The following is a 17,184-nucleotide window of genomic DNA, read 5'->3' on the forward strand; positions in this document are numbered from 1 at the left end:
TTTAACAAAATTCTATTACCTTACTTCCAGCAACATAATGTCTAGAATGCATTTTTATAGATAAAAAAACCTCTCTGATATAAAGTACAATATGATAATTGCTACAGGAGCTATAATCATAATCAGTTTGAAGAACACAGGAAATGGACAGAGTAATATAGATGCAGCTACAGAATGATACTGAAAAAAATATGGAAAAAAATCCTTAAAAATAACAGACACAATTTGATGTGAGTTTTAAATGAGAGACAGTCCTTGTAGGCATGTGTATGAAGGTGGGTGTTTTTAGTACAGGAATTATTCCAAGTTCACTTCTACCACATTCCACTTTCCCTTTCCAAGCTTGAGGGCACAAATCTTTCAATAGAAGAAGGTAAATTTTTATTCTACTTATTGAGAGGACTAAAACAACCATATTTTCTCTGATCTGTAGCTATGAGGACCTTGAAAATAATTTCACATAAAATTTACTTAGTTACCTAATGGTCTCTAGCCACACTTAAAATGATTGCCAACTGTCTCAGAGAATTCAACAAAAGATTTTTTATATGTTTATTTATTTTTGAGAGAGAGAGAGACACACACACACAAAACGTGAGCAGGGTAAAGGCAGAGAGAGAGGGAGCCAGAACCTGAAGCAGGCTCCAGGCTCTGAGCTATTGGCACAGAGCCTGACACAGGGCTCGAACCCATGAACTGTGAGTTCCTGACCTAAACTGAAGTCAGAAGTTTAACTGAGCTACCCAGGTGCCCCTTCCAAAGGTGGTTTTTGAAAGGACTTGTATTCTCTACCAAATATCATGTTAAGTATAAATTATGTCAAAGATTCAGACAATACATTTAAAGATCTAAATCTATTGTTCAGATTAAAATATAAACAATGCATTATCTACTGTAGAAAACCAAACATCACTAATATGCAGGCATTGTAAACATATAAAATAAAGATTGGCTAAAAATTACAAAACTCCCAACTTGGAAACTAAATACTCTAGAGTAGAAGTTAACTTTAAATTTTTGCCTAGATCTCAATATGCTTCCTTAGGAAAATATCGCCCTCATTTTTATTGTTACTTGTAATTTAACTTAATTCAATTAATTTTACTAAACTCTTGCTGACTATTGATTTCTGTAGGATCCATGTTACATGCTGTGTCAGCCATGAAAATAAGATCATCTGTTCTTCTCCTGTGGGGACCCTAATTGACTGACGGTCTTGGCTGCTGTGCTTTGAAATCTATAGATGCATTTGTGACCTGACCATGTTTTCAACAGGCTGCTCTGAGCCAGTGCTCCAGTCCAGTACTGATAGTAAAGCAGACCCATTCCTTCTAGAGGCGAGGCTTCTCTGAATGAGGATTTTGGCTCTAGGACTTCCGAGAGCACTATTAAATTTTCCAGATCTCTGGCAGTCTAGGATGTTTCATCCAAACTGACTTCCTTTTCTTTTCATTGTTCTTCACTCAGGGTCCGACATGCACAGGGTCAGGTAACACCCCCAGCCTTGCCTGTCTCCCTCCCCATTTGTTTTCACAGGTGTTCCTCCTAATAAATTTCTGCTTAGTGTCTGCCTTACAAAAGACCCAGAATAAGACACGTGCATATAAATGATATGTAAAAATAACGCCCAGTAATAATAAGCCATATTGTGAAGGTGACAAAACTTCAATAGAAGCAATAAATTTTTATTAAACCAGAAGGTTAGCCCTCATAGTAAACTGTCAAAACTAGACTGTTCCTTGGCAACTCTCAAAAAACCTACTCATGTTGGTCAATGAATGCAACATTTTATGCTTCTATGATTCAGAAACAATTGGACTTCCCCAAAGGAATCAAAATAGTTTTTTTAAGTGCACTTTATTTTCTGATTATAAAAGTTAGCATGCCATTTTAATTTTTTTTAGTTTACATGATATTTCCTCTATCTGTAATAAGTCCTCATGTTTCTCCCCTTGTTTAGTATGACTAGCCATGGAACTTGTTGTAGTTGTCTTAGATTGATTAATAGAAATTCTCCAACAGACATAAGCAAAAAGCCACTTATTTTTTAATGAAGTCAAAGATTTAAGAACATGTCTGTATTGGTCAGCACTTCATGCAGAAGATACAACAGACGGCTCTCAGTTGGAGGAACAATTTTATCAGCCCACTAGTCCCCATAAGAGAACTGCTGATGATAACCCTGAAGAGAGAATGAAGATCTAGAAAAGTCCCTTCTTTTGTTTCTTTCATCAGCTCTCAAGGGATTTATATACCCTCCTAGATTCTTCCAACTCTTTGGGGGATTTTGGCTATTGACGGCCCACTTGCCTGATGTAAGAAACTAAACATTCCTCAGTGTTTACTGAAGGGGTGAGCTGATGTTCAAATTTCTGTGCAAACTCTGCTAGCGTTTTCACGTTACAAGCTTTGCCTTCTTTATTTCTTTAAAACTGACTGTACACATCACTGCTACTGCCACTTGTCTGACTTGACCAAAATGGTTGTGTCCTTCACTTCTAATAGAAACGTGTTGGCATTACCTCTGTGATAGCACTTGCCATAATGAATTAAACAATGTTTATATACTAAGCTATTTCACTCAGTTATGAAGAACTTGGTTGAAACACATGAGTTAATGATTTCTGTATCAGAATCTTCCACCTATGCCTATGTTTATCTTCAAGGGTCGGATTACGTCTATCAAAAAATTGGGACATTTCATTTACTAAGAATAATAAGAATTACCAGCTCTTATAGAGATAGAGGAAAGTAAAACCTTCCCCTAACTGGTTTCAAGATTGCAGAAGAAACTTTCTGAAATATGTGCAAGTGGCTTCCACCAATTACATTCAATCATTCCCTTACTGAGCATTCCTGTGCCAGACAAGGAGCTGTGGGCTAGGGATAACAGTACAACGATTATGATTCTGTTTGTTACTCGGAACCTTACTCTCATGGGGAAGATAAATATGTGAACAAATAATTTTTGAAAACTGAGTTCTACTGTCATATACACTTGCATAGAATTCTATGAAAATACAATTATCAAGGGCTGAAATGCTTCAACAGATGAGATTAGGCACGGAGACCTTGCAGCATAAGAGAGCCTGGAAGAGTAGAGGCACTGTGAACAGTCTGTGTGAAACACAAGATAAATATTAGGAAGTAGCAGATGGTGAGGATGAAGAAAAAAATGAAAAACCTAGGTCAGAAATGTCTTTAATGCCATGAAAAACATTCTGGTATTTCTTTTAAGGATAATGTATGTTACTGTCCTATTTGAAGCATTGGTTTGATTCTAAATGCAATATGAGTAATAGGGTCAATTAGACGAATTAGGGTATATTTTTGAGTAGAATCAATGGCACTGGTTGATCTTGTGAAAGCGTGAAGTGAGATGGTGGATGAGAAGTCCACATATAAACAGAAGACACATGGCAAGAAGTGGGATGGGGAGAAAAGTACCAACTGAAGTTTTGTTTTGTTTTGTTTTTAAATCTATCTTCAAGTTTCTTTGTTTTTTTTAATGTTTATTTATTTTGAGATAGAGACAACAAGTGTGAGTGGTGGAGGGACAGAGAGAGAGGGAGAGAGAATCCCAGGCAGGCTCCACACTGCCAGCATGGAGCCCAATGTGGGGCTCAATCCCACAAACTGTGAGATCATGACCTGAGCTGAAATGAAATCAAAAGTTGGACGCTTAATCAGCTGAGCCACCCAGGCACCCTAAGGGGATTATACATTTCTGAAGGGGAGCACTTGCCTTTTTGTCTTGGTGATGGAGGACCAATTGTCTATAAATGACTGTGTGGGCAAAAATGGCAAAGGCAAACAACTCGCTCCCTCAGCCCCACGCACATCAAGGCTGTTTAGAATAAGGCATGTGTGCAAAAATAGCCTACAATAGGGGGAATGGAGTTTCATTATAATCAAGGAGGGTGAAGAAAAATGCTTTTAAAAGTCTGTGGGTGTAGGGAAATTTAACTCAAATAGCTGTCTATAAAAATAAGATAACGTTGAGGCATCTGAAGTGATTTTCTGCCTATGAGCTCCATCTGTCCGTTTGAAGTTTTTTACATTTATCTCTAAGTGGGCCAAAGTCTATACTTATTTTTTTTCTTTTATGTTTACAATGTACCAGCAAGAAAATAACAACTGTTACATACAAATAAATGAGCAGCTTATTGTACTGGATGTGTTCATGGTGAAAATGAATATACCATTCAACAAAAGCATTTCATCTAAAATCACTCATATGTTGCCTTTTAATTATCCTTTATCTCTTGCTGATGATTAAAAAAATAGGTTGCCCAGTTACCATCTTATATGACTACAGAATCGTATTTTTCCAATATCTCATGGAAAAAAAGATTATAAAAGTCTAAAGAACACCCAGAATTATATTTCAATTCTATAATTCATGAACTAAATGAACAAAAGATAACTGAATTGAATTAAAGTATATCACTACTGGACAAGGGTTCAAAAGTAAAATTAAATTGAAAAATCTAATGTAATGAATCACTATCTTAAAGATACTTAAATATTTTTACAGAGTACTTAATTATCACATACGAAGTAACATTTTGGAAAAGACAAGCAATCAACTCTGATATAATAGATTAGAAATGAAAATCCATATTATAGTAGTTCCTGTCTCAGACTTGAAATTGAAATATATATTGTGTCCTTTCTAAAGCCTGTGCCTGTAATATTTTATAGTGAGTGTAAGTAATGTTTTTAGAGTATATAACACACTGTCAGCCATGAAGGAAGCTCATAGATGATGGTATTAACCTGATAAGAACAGATACTACACTTGATCTTAGCCAAAAGGCCTAGAAGCGATCATAGATGATGATAAAAATGAGGAATGAGCTTGCTTGTTTTCCACCAGAAGAAATTTTTAAGCATTGAAAGCACCAGAACATAGCACCACCCAATTATTATAAAACATACATTATAATCAATATAATTTAATTGATTTGATGTCTTATAACACAATAAGCCATTGTTTATACATTAGCAATGAACATCTCTCAAAAAACATCCCATAAAACAAATTTCAGAAATATGTCTGACCAAACAATAGATTGTGCAAAATCTCTCCACAAAACAAACACACACAAGGGGAAATGTTAAATGGAAGTGTGCATGTACTTGTGTTGAGGAATTGGGTCAGATGGGTGTCTTCAACAGAGCAAAGTTTTTAAGAACATTCACACACAGCACTCCAACCAGACTATGCAGGTTTGTGTCCAGCTTCATGATGTAATAACTTGTGTGACGTTGAGCAAGCCATTGGATTTTTCTGTGAATCTGTTTCTTTTTTTTTAATATATGAAATTTATTGTCAAATTGGTTTCCATACAACACCCAGTGCTCATCCCAACAGGTGCCCTCCTAAGTGCCCTTCACCCACCCTCCCATCCCTCCTACCCCCCATCAGCCCTCAGTTTGTTCTCAGTTTTTAAGAGTCTCTTATGCTTTGGCTCTCTCCCACTCTAACCTCTTTTTTTTTCCTTCCCTCCCCCATGGGTTCCTGTTAACTTTCTCAGGATCCACATAAGAGTGAACACATATGGAACCCTGTGAATCTGTTTCTTAATGCATGAGATGGAATTGGTATGGTTGTTATGATTAATAAGCTAAACATGCACAAGGTACATTCCGTTGCACAGATTAAGTAGTTAATAAACACCAGTTATTTTTGAAGTGATATTAAAAATATCTGACAACTTATAGGTCACAGGCACCAACCAATTAGAATGCATGGCAACCTGGTGTACACCTCCTCAATACAAACCCTGATTATTTAATACACACTTATATGTGCATTTGTAAAATATATGTGCATAAAGAGTGATTTGTAACCAACTGACACTTTTCGGTTGTTATTACCGCAAAGTTAAGTTATTCACATGACAAGTTATAGAGATATCCTTTAGTGTATCTAAAGATTATGTCAGGAAAGTTCTCCAGGTAGTGGCCAAAATGAGTTGGCTCTTTGAGAGGCATTTATTGATGCCATGGTCTGGCATATTTTCTATAAATGATTGAAAATGGATTAGTGCCATTTTCAGAAGCTTCAGGTACTGTCAGAAATAGATAATGCCTAACAATACAATATATGCTAATATTAGAGTCATAGAGAAAAGAAGATGACTTTGCAGTTCATCTCACAATGGCAAGGCTATTTTGATTTTCCTTTTTTTTTTAAACCATAATAAAAAAAAGAATAACCGTAATGTTCCTAGGGGGTACCTAAAACAAACATTTCATCATTGAACATGTAAGGGATGTATCAACATACAGATTTTTGTTCCATCTTTTATCTATATATCATCTATCTAACATCTATCTAGCATCTATCTATCTAGCATCTATCTATCTATCTATCTATCTATAGTAGCTAACACAATGAGTGTAATCACATATCTGGACTTGTTGATGAAATATTTTATTTTCTCTCCTCCTACCCCTACAGAAAGTCTCTGGCAGTCTCAGTCTCCAAAAGAATGGGGATTTGTCTTGTTCTTTTCATGCTGTTCTGAGTTTCCTAATGAACATCTACCATGCTGGTGGTTGTTGATTCTGTTCAAAATACTGATGTGCCTCTGGACCGGCCAGATAACATATCTAGATTTTATTTTGGAGATGCTTGTTTTTGCCACGTTTTCATCTCACTCTTGTGTGAAGGTCTCTATCATGGCTGTGATTTCAACAACTAACGGTGTTTTACTTCAAAAATTACACTATAGGATTAATGTTTACATTGGCACATATTGAACATAATAGAAATAACTGTGAACAATTCTTTATTAATTCATTTTGAGTATGTACTGATATTCCTAGTAAACTGAATAATAAATTTTGAGAATGTTCAAACATTTACTTATATAATGCTCGTCAGGTAATAAGCATATAGATTTATGATTTGATTACTCTGATAGTGACACTATAAAATTCTCCAGTATTCCATTTGATAGATATTTATTTAGATTTCTTCTATGCCATCTTTGTTACAGGATGTTTTTACTCAAACTATTTCTCACCAGAGAGAGATAAGGCACTCAATACAGCTACCCACAGTTTTGTGAATCATCAGTCCTCATGATTGACAACAAAACAAATCAAGACAAAACCACACTATCCTTGGTTTTGAACTTTTTCCTATATCTTGTTTGCAGAAGACTATGATTTGCTTTCTCTATAGCACCAATATTAAAACTTAAAATTAAGGGGTGCCTGGGTGGCTCAGTCGGTTAAGTGTCCTACTCCAGCTCAGGTCATGATCTCACAGTTCGTGGGTTTGAGCCCTGCACTGGGCTCTGTGATGACAGCTCAGAGCCTGGAGCCTGCTTTGCATTCTGTGTCTCCCTCTCTCTCTGCCCCGCCCCCAAAAAACTAAATAAACCTTAAAAATTTTAAAAATAAACCTCAAAATTAAAATGAACAAAAAACCCCAAAGTTTCCTGAGCTTTATAAGTTATTTAATAAATATACTGAATATCAACTACAGATGAAGCTCTTCTTTGCTGTGTTATAATTTGACAAATTCAATTAAAAAATTACATTCTTTGGAGAAATATTAGCCATGGGGTGGGTAGGGTTCTAACTTACTTATAAACCTTACTAATTAGTCAATAGTGCTATAAACTAGGTTAGTAGTAAATTGAAACTGAGACACCTAGGGGCTCCTGGGTGTCTCAGTCAGTTAAGCATCCCAACCTGCTCAGGTCATGATCTTCTGGTTTGTGAGTTCGAGCCCCACGTGGGCTCTGTGTTGAAAGGTCAGAAGCTGGAGTCTGCTTCAGATTTTGTGTCTCCCTCTGTCTCTGCCCCTCCTCCTCTCATACTCTGTCTCTGTCTCTGTCTCTCTCAAAAAATGAATAAAACATTAAAAAAAAACAACCCTGAGACATTTAATGAAATGTCCACTCCAATACACATTGCTTTGAACCAGAAAAAAATCACTGAGTAAATGTCTCCAGAACATTTTCAGAATTTCATGAAAGATATAAATTTCAAACAAACATTCTAGGAGATTTATAAAGAAATCCACCTGAGAAAGGAAAAAAACAAACAAACTAGATTCTCTAAATCTTAGAAGAATTATAATATTCCCAGGGTTCAAGGTTTTGTTCAGTCACAAGTTTCAGTCTAATCCTAAATGAAATAACAAGTTTCTCTCTGAGGAAAATCCTAGTGAATTTTCTTTTCTTAGCACTTAGAGGAAATGTGGATTCGTGCAAACCATAGAGATAGGTGCCCAGATTGAATAAACCAATGGCCTCGTCTGTAACCATTGTAATTTAAAGGACGCTGAGAAAACCTCGACAAATGAAGCCCTATAGTCTCAGTGTTACTCTTGAGCTGCCTCAAGTGATCCAAATATCTTCAAACTGAGTCATCTTCTTAGGATGTTACACAAGTGGTTGATAAATAGCAGCTCCTTATCTCCATAGCACTAAAGCCATGGAGAAGTTTTCAGTAAGCTACAAACTGGGACTTGACTCATTGCCCTTTGCTCTTTTATGCAGAATCACCATGGCATTCAGAGAAACATTACTAAATACACGACTTTTTAACAAATATTTACTGAGTGCTAATTTGTAAAACTGCTATAGTTATAGTAACTATACCATGACAAGAAATTTGTCAACCCAAAGCGGTAGGAAAATAGCATTTGTTAATCACCTATAGTGTGCCCAGAACTGCACAAGATCTTGCAACCAACTCAAAATACTGTGAAGTAAATGTCCTTTACAATAGGTATATTTTAGACATGAGGAAGCCTCCTCTTAGACTCTTTCTTTTGTGAGTAATAGGATATGCACTCCAGACCTTTTAAAAGGAAAAGAATATGGGGATTCATACAGATAGAAATTCTAGAACCAGATCAAGCATAGCTGAAATTTGGCCTAGAGTCATATTAATATAGACCATATTTTTTCTTTGTATATTGGTTCTGCCATCTTCTATCTTGATTTCAGGTCTGGGCTTCACATGGTATGAAAAGAACTGCTGATGCTTTAGATCTCCCAGACCAGCCTACACAGAAAAACAGAAGCTGCTTTCTAGAAAGTCCCAGAAAATTTTTTCATTGTAACATATGGGTTCTGAGTGGGTTACACGCCTATGTCTGAACTAATTATTATAGTCAGAGAGAATTTGGGGACGTATTTGTCTATCTCTCTGTACAGGTGCTCTTCTCTTCAGTTAGTAAGTGAATAAACATATGCAAAAGACATGGACCTAAGAAGAGGGAGGGCGAATCTGTAGCAGACAGTTTTCTTTTTAAAAAATTTATCTTGAGAAAGTTTATTTAAAAGATTTTGAAGAATCACACCCCATTGGAGTCTGCAGAGAAAAGCAGGGAAGAAATGAAAGTGAAGGTGAGTGGGTAGGGCTTTCCCCTCCTGCCACCCCCACCTATCTCTGTTAAATTAACCTGGGTTGACATTTATTTCTTTTACATAAAGACTTCAACTTTGACATAGGGTTCCATTGCTTTAGTAAGAGAAAAAGAAAGAACACTAATATTTTAAAACTAGGTGTCAGTTGACCTGAATATGGACATAAATTGTGTGTAGTTGTAGGTGAGGAAGGGGGAGGAGTAAGCGAACAAAATCATTCCAGCGAATTAAAGATAAACTAATATTTGAAACAAGCAACATTTCTGGATGAGACACATATCCCTAGCAGACAAATTTTTTAAATGTCCTTTACAAAGTTTAATTTGCTTAAAATTGCACTGTAGTGAGTGGTAGCATCTGAATTTGAATCTATATTATTATCATCCCAAATTGTGAGTTCTTTTTAAAAAAATATCTTTTAATTTTTATTAACTGTTGTGATATTCACATTGTACTATAGGAAAATAAGATAAAGTTTGTATTCCCTTTCCTATTGGAATCTAGAATAATGTCTGGCATGTGAACAGTTCAGCTGTGTTGAAAGAATAAATGAAATAAACTAACAATTGAGGTGAGGTTGGTGCACTTAACAAGAAGTAAGTTCTGAGGAGAGTGCTAGCATAAATGACAGAGGAATAGAAAATGTTGCATGAATTGGAGTGTTTTGAGTTTGGCCAGAAGATGGACATATATTAGGAGGGTCTATATCAGAATTAGAGAGAGCCCCTTAGATAAAATGAATGGTTAAGTGGGAACAGGAAAGTATGGTCCATTTGCTGGACCATAAGGTATGTGCAGATCAGTCCTAGGAGTTCAGATCACTAAGGAAGTGGGTTCAACGTAGTTTGGACTTAACCTATATGCAAAAGGAAATATTTTAACATTTTTTTTTCTCCCCAGTGCAGAACTATATCATCACAGCTAGGAATTCAGGAAGAGGGATGTAGTGGTTCTCTGTTTAGTGAACTGAAGTAGGGAGAAAAAGCAGTAAAGAGAAACAGTGAAGACCTCATTGCATTAGCAAGGTGCAAGATAAGGAAGCTCAGCTTAGGGCTGTGTCATGAGAGTGGAGAGGAACAGATTAATAAATAGACATTATGAAGTTAGACATGAGCAGACAGCAAAAAATTACTGTGGGGTCTGTAGGGACTGTAGACACCACATCATATTTTTTTTCCTCTATCCCTTCTGAAATCATTTACCTTTGGAAGAGGAAAATCAAACTTATCTAAGCAAAATTAAATACTGTGTTAAAGGCCCCAAAGGATCTGAAGAGCTACTTTCCAACCTAGGTCTTGTGCGAGTCTCAACACAAATGAGAGAGAACGAAAATTCAGAATGCCAAGGGGACTCCAATTAGGGAAATTACAAAAAATTTTATCAAAGGTGGCTTTGAGATGAGCTCTGAAGGGTTTATTGGGCAGATGATGAAGAAACAAGGCATTCTGCAAATAAATGCATATAGGTGAGAAAATACGGTGTAGGTTTGCTGTGAAGAGGAGAGTTTAGTTGTAGCACAGGTGCATACAAGAGAGAGAGGGAATGTTTTAAAGGTAAGTTTAAGATAATTTGTAGAGGACATCAGTCATTAAGGTTTACCTGAAAAGTGAAAAAAGGACTTGAACACTAAAATGTATTAAGTGTTAAGAAACTAAATTTAGACACAACTGAGTTTATAGCTGGTTCCAACACTTATTAGTTAAGTGATTCACCATATGTAGACTAGGGATAAAAATTTATGTAGCTGCTAGTTTTAAATGAGGCAGTGCATAAAAATTCTGAGCTCATTGTCTGGCATAGAATAAGTGCTCAATGTTTTCTCATTACTCTTAACACATTATATAATAACCATAGTAATAAGAACGAAACTATAACCAAGCAATGCAACCTGAGGGTAGATTAATGATCAAGTAAACTCACACTTGACTTCAGAAAATCAGACTTTGCTACTATATTAAAATAAAATTGTAGAAAACCACTTTAAATGATTATTATACATAGGACCAGAGGAAAGTTGGACATTAATCATGAAGCTGCTAGGCAATATGAATAAGTGGTAGTCATGTATTTCCTGTATTTCTAATAAATTTCCCATGTACCTGGGCTTCTTTTTCTTAATATTTTCATTCCTTTATTTCCTGATAAAATTCAAATTCTTGATTTATTTATTCGCATACTTTTAGGAAATCATTATGAATTTATCATAATAAAAAAAGTGAATCTCTTTAAATTATTTACCAGAATGACTTACATTTTAATTTAATGATATTGTTTATATTTAACCAGTATAAATACAATAAAGAAAAATATTTCCCTGGTGAATTTGAAATTTTAATAATGACTTCATAATAGGAAGATTAAATATAACGTATCTGCCTTCTGTAAAGCCACATATTATGGTTATCCAAAAGTGTTTTCAAGTATTTAAAAGTTTTAAAAGATGGTAAATGGATCAACTTGAATTCAGATAAGTGGTAAAAGTATCAAAAAGATTATCAATACATCTTTATATGATGTTGTCAAGGCACAGACTTGAGTCAGGAAATGAAAAATGTAAAAAAAGGTTAATGTGACCTCTCTTTTTATAAGGTCTCTGATAATGATGATACCTATGATATATCTCTTTATTCATAAAGCATTCATTATTAAGTTATCAATATAATGTATATCTCAAAATGACTGTTGCTAAATAATTTCTATTCTATCCTATTTTTGTAGTGTTTATTTATTTTTAGAGAGAGAGAGAGAGTGCAAGCAGTGGGAGGGGCAGGGAGAGAGGGAGAGAAAGAATCCCAAGCAGGCTCCTTGCTTTGACATGGGCTTGATTCCGTGAGATCATGATCTGATCTGAAATCGAGTCAAACATTTCACCAACTGAGCCACTGGCACCCCTCTGATTCTATTTCTTAAAAAAATAATTTGTGTCCAAAAAAACCTCTCTAAATTATATTCCATTATGTTCCAATGTGAATAGTAATTTGGACAGAAGTAAGGTTTGATGTCAAAAATTACCAAACAAATTAAGGCTATAAACAAGGAATCCTAGAAGACATGTCTAGCCCACATAAAGATATGTGTACCTATGATCTACTAAAAATATTTCTTAACATCATCTTCCTATGTAAACTAATAATCTATTTTCAAATTATTTTCATGTATTAATTAAATAAACATTGTCCAGTTTTTTAATAAAAATTTTTCAGATGTTCCAAATATTCTATTATTTCATATTTGTGCAGCCAATTTTTGAACAGAATTTAAATAATATTCACTTTAATTAAAAACATTAAAATATTTTCTATTACTCAAAGTTGATGAATAATCTTGATTTACATTACAGGGGAAAAATCTAGGTTATTTTAGGATTTTCTTGGCTTAGTTACATAAATCAGCCACTACTTTCATAGCACATGCAAACTCTGATTCCCTTTCATTTCAAAGAACTAAAAATTGTATTTATGGATGCAAATTACATAAGCATAAAAGTAAGCCTCTACATTATGACAAAAAATGAATTACCGTAATTTCATACAGTTTTCCTTGAAAATCAGTTGTCAATATAGAAAAAAAATCAATAAGTATTCATTATCTCCCCCAAATAAAAGAAAAAAATGGAAGATAAGAAAAGTTTCCTTAGTATAGAAAAATTCAGCTAACCTCAGTCTAAACAAATACAGACATTTTAACCATAACTAACCCAGCTAGCAGTTTTATAAGTCATTTAAGACAAGTTTCATTTTTATCTCCTCTGAAGTTAGCTATTTCAATACATTTTGTGAGATTTATATACCTACACAACACTAGTGTGTATACCAAAGGATATAACCCTGGAGTTTGATATTTGTTGCCTAGTGTTCTTAATCTACTCATGAGGTCATGTTGAGTATTTCCATTTATGACTGTTGACAGATGAGACCTAATAAGCAGTTTCTCTATATATCTACTAATTTGGTTGGTTTTTCTGTAAAAGTACATTTTAAAGGCTTCTGATATCCTTAAGAACCTTACTTTTGCTTGAACCAAATCTTAAAGAACTCTAAAACCTGAAATTTTGCGGCATGGTTACTTTTTCAAAAAAGAGAAGTAAAACTAGAACACTGCTACATAACAAGTGAATGATAATTTAATGGAAAAAAAAAAGAATGCATTTGCGTTAAAATTATTCGATTGGCTTACAACAAGCAGTTCCTTTTTCCTACATGGATAGCCATAGTACGACAACATCTCACTATCTCACTGTAAATATACAGCTAGATTAAAACAGCACAAAATATCAACTTGGGTAGATTCACAGTGAATAGTTTTGACAGTCTTAAATCATTGTAGACAGAGAATATCAGTGCCACCAATGTTGTCCATCTAAAGACAGCCCCCCACTACCACCACTAATTATACAGTTAAATTAACTTTGTTTTTATAATTAACCAAAATTTAAAAGTGATGTATACATAAAAAAGTATTTAGTCACATTCAGAAAAAATTTCCAAAATGTTTTATGACAGTAATCATTAATTTATGCATGATTATCAAAGATAAAATTATTTATTTAACAGTATTGCTTTGTTGAGCCACAGTAAGTCTTTCATTCAAAAGGGAGTTTTTGTTATGCTATGATACTTGTATTTAAAGTTTTAGTACTTTTATCAAATGTTTCAGCAATAAAAATTAATGAATTCATAAGATATTCTGGTAAAAGATATCATCTTCCTTCAATAGAATAATAATATAGTCACTTCAGATAGAAGGAATTAGAAACTCCAATATACATTATTCTTTTGTATACACATTTTATGAGATCTAGTTAATGCTTTATAAGCTTGATTCAAAATACTATAATCTATTAAATATATGCATGAAATAGGTCATGGAGTGCATATATTAAATTCACATAAGAAATTACTTAAATTCTCAGGATGAGCTCTACCCCTCACTTAATGTATTGCATTATATCTTCACTTTTTATATGTTTATTTACTAATGTTTTTAAATATTTTTATTGTTTATATATATATATATATTTTTTTTTTTTGAGAGAGAGAGAGAGAGAGGCAGAGTGTGAGCACAGGAGGAACAGAAAGAGAAGGAAACACAGAATCCAAAACAGGCTCTAGGCTCTGAGCTGTCAGCACAGAGCTTGACACAGGGTTCAAACTCAAAAGTCACAAGATCAGGACCTGAGTCCAAGTTGGTTGCTTAACTGACTGGGCCACCCAAGTGCCCCTGTTTATTTACTAATCTTAATTGTTACCTGAGTCTGTTTTTACTACCAAGCAAAGAGAGCAATCCATGTAACTTTATCATTGACTCATTTAAGGTAAAATAAGTTAGATTTACCATTTCCAGCAAAACTCAAAATCATATGTGACAAAGAAAAACAAGTACAAGTATGCTGCATATACCCCACAGCTGTCACCTAACAAGAATACTGGGTCCTATCAAATGGAAAGACCTATGTTTCACTGAACACTTTGATGAGTTAGCATAAGGATCTCTGAGAGAAGCAAGAGCTATGTTTCTTTGCATAATAAAACTCAAGAGGCAGATCTGCAATGTAGAGTGTTTCTAAATAACATGTTATTCTTGCTCCATTGATTTCTTCCTTTAAAAATTCTATAGAATGAGTCTATTTAGGGGCTTTATTAAATCCTAGAAGTTGGAGTCTACTAATAACATCTGTACAAAACTTTTCCTTTTTTCAAATAATGAGATTCCCATGTTTTAAATACAGTTTGCCCTTTAAGTCAAATATTGTTTCCCTATACAATAAAAAAAGAAAAACTACAGCTAATATGAGCTACTAAGCTAAGTGTATATGTATCCAAAAGAGATGCTGGTCTACTTGGTTCATCCACTTTGGACACTAGGCCTTGCTTATTTATTTATTTATTTATTTACTTTTACACAGGGTTCAGATAGTGCAAAGACCTGTTAATATAGGACAGAGACCAAGCAGGGAAGCAGACCGTGTTCTCTAACTCGAGAAATAATGATGATAACACACTGAATACACACACATGCACACACACACACACACACACACACACACACCCTACTTGGCTGAAAGCACACCACTTGGTTTTCTGTCTAAGCATTTTACACTCCATGTGTGTATCACACTAGTATGGTAAAGAAGGTTGAAAGTAAAAAAGTAATCCAGTAACCTTAATGAAAAATAAAAATAGCATTACAGATCCAAGTTGAAGGGTATAGTGTGTTTATACTTCTTTAAAAATAAGATGAAGAAAGCTGTCAAGTGTTTATGCAGAAGAAGCTTTGCACCCATGTAATAATGCTGGACGGTTTTCCAGCAATGATTTGTATATGTATATTCAGACACGCTCATAAATCTACATATATGTACTTTGTTTAATAAGCAACTTATGAATGTCTTATGTTTTTCAGATAGTGCACTAGGCTCTGTACATGTAAGGATCCCAAGATACAGAAAGTCCTGACAATCTACAGTGTGTGTTTGTGTGGAGTAGAGAGAGCAATGAAGAATTTCAGAGACAATGGGAAAAGAGAAGGCCATGGTTTCAGAATTTATGAATGTTTCAGATATTTACTACGTAAGAGAATATAGATAGAAAGAGCTCCCACTCCTAGGATATTTAGAATCCTTCTAGTTTGTTAGTTTATTTCTTTGTAGGAGGAATTAGCATATAAGGATGAATGGAGTAAAAAAAAAAGAACTTCATTAAACTGTGATTTGTGAGCTCTTTAAGAATCATTTTGCAAAACAATTTTAATTGTGGCTTCTCATCCTGAGATTATATTTTTCCTAAAAATGAATTGCCCAACTGATATTTTCAATTTCTAATGTGCTAGGATTTTAGTGTAACCAGACAATTTTACTGCTAAAATTGTATCTCCTTACACCTGGCCTATCCATGAATCAAGTCACAAGTGTAGAGTTGTCTTGACAAATGGCTAACCGTATATATAATTTTGCTTTAACAGATTTGATAAAATATGAAGAAGAATGATATACTTTACTTTAACTTTCACTTTCACAGAATGTTTATTTTTCCCTTGGAGAAGCTTCAAGGAAACATAAATCAACTCCAATCCCTTCTTAATCATTTCCTTGCTGTAATTTATAACAGAAAAGGAGTGCTATATACCTCTCTCCAGACTCACAGAATGGTGCCCGTTACTTGTTATTTCAGTTTTCTTCATCTCTTGCAGTGGAGCCATAGTCATTGGCTGTGCAGGAATTATGACTGATCTGAAACTGGATAAGTACTGAGCCTCTTTTCCACATTTGGCTGCAACCCTCTTACATTACACTCTTCATACTCATTCGACTTTTGAGGGTCCTAAAACAGTACCTCCAACTACCCTTTCCTTTCCAGACCACCAAAATTGAAGAGTAACACTGAAGTCCACTAACCATGGAATTATCCAGTTTGAGATATTTATTCGACACTGACATCATCTGGGAGTATGTGGTAAGGAAGGAAGGAGTTTTATGAGGAAACTTTTGGAACATTATTTGTTTGTTTGTTTGTTTGGTTTGTTTTGTTCGGTAGGTCAGGTCCAGAGGAAGAGAAAAATGTGGAAATTGGCATTTTCAAGTGTTATTGCTTTTAAGGTCTCTATTATATATACTCTATTCATCTTTTTTTTTTATATATATATGAAATTTATTGACAAATTGGTTTCCATACAACACCCAGTGCTCATCCCAAAAGGTGCCCTCCTCAATACCCATCACCCACACTCCCCTCCCTCCCACCCCCCATCAACCCTCAGTTTGTTCTCAGTTTTTAACAGTCTCTTA

General features: G+C 34.6%; 1 protein-coding gene and 1 pseudogene across 3 annotated transcripts in view; both read right to left on the reverse strand.

Moving 5' to 3' along the window:
• Positions 1–17,184, reverse strand: part of FSTL5 (follistatin like 5) — a 730,171-nt gene that overhangs the window by 29,629 nt on the left and 683,358 nt on the right. The window lies entirely within an intron of this gene.
• On the reverse strand, positions 4,703–4,831 carry LOC124521481 (uncharacterized; annotated as a pseudogene).

Source organism: Lynx rufus, unplaced genomic scaffold (genome assembly GCF_022079265.1).
Source record: "Lynx rufus isolate CCGP_SWC_20201006 ecotype Redwood Valley unplaced genomic scaffold, mLynRuf1.p SCAF_3, whole genome shotgun sequence".
Taxonomy (NCBI): Eukaryota; Metazoa; Chordata; class Mammalia; order Carnivora; family Felidae; genus Lynx; species Lynx rufus.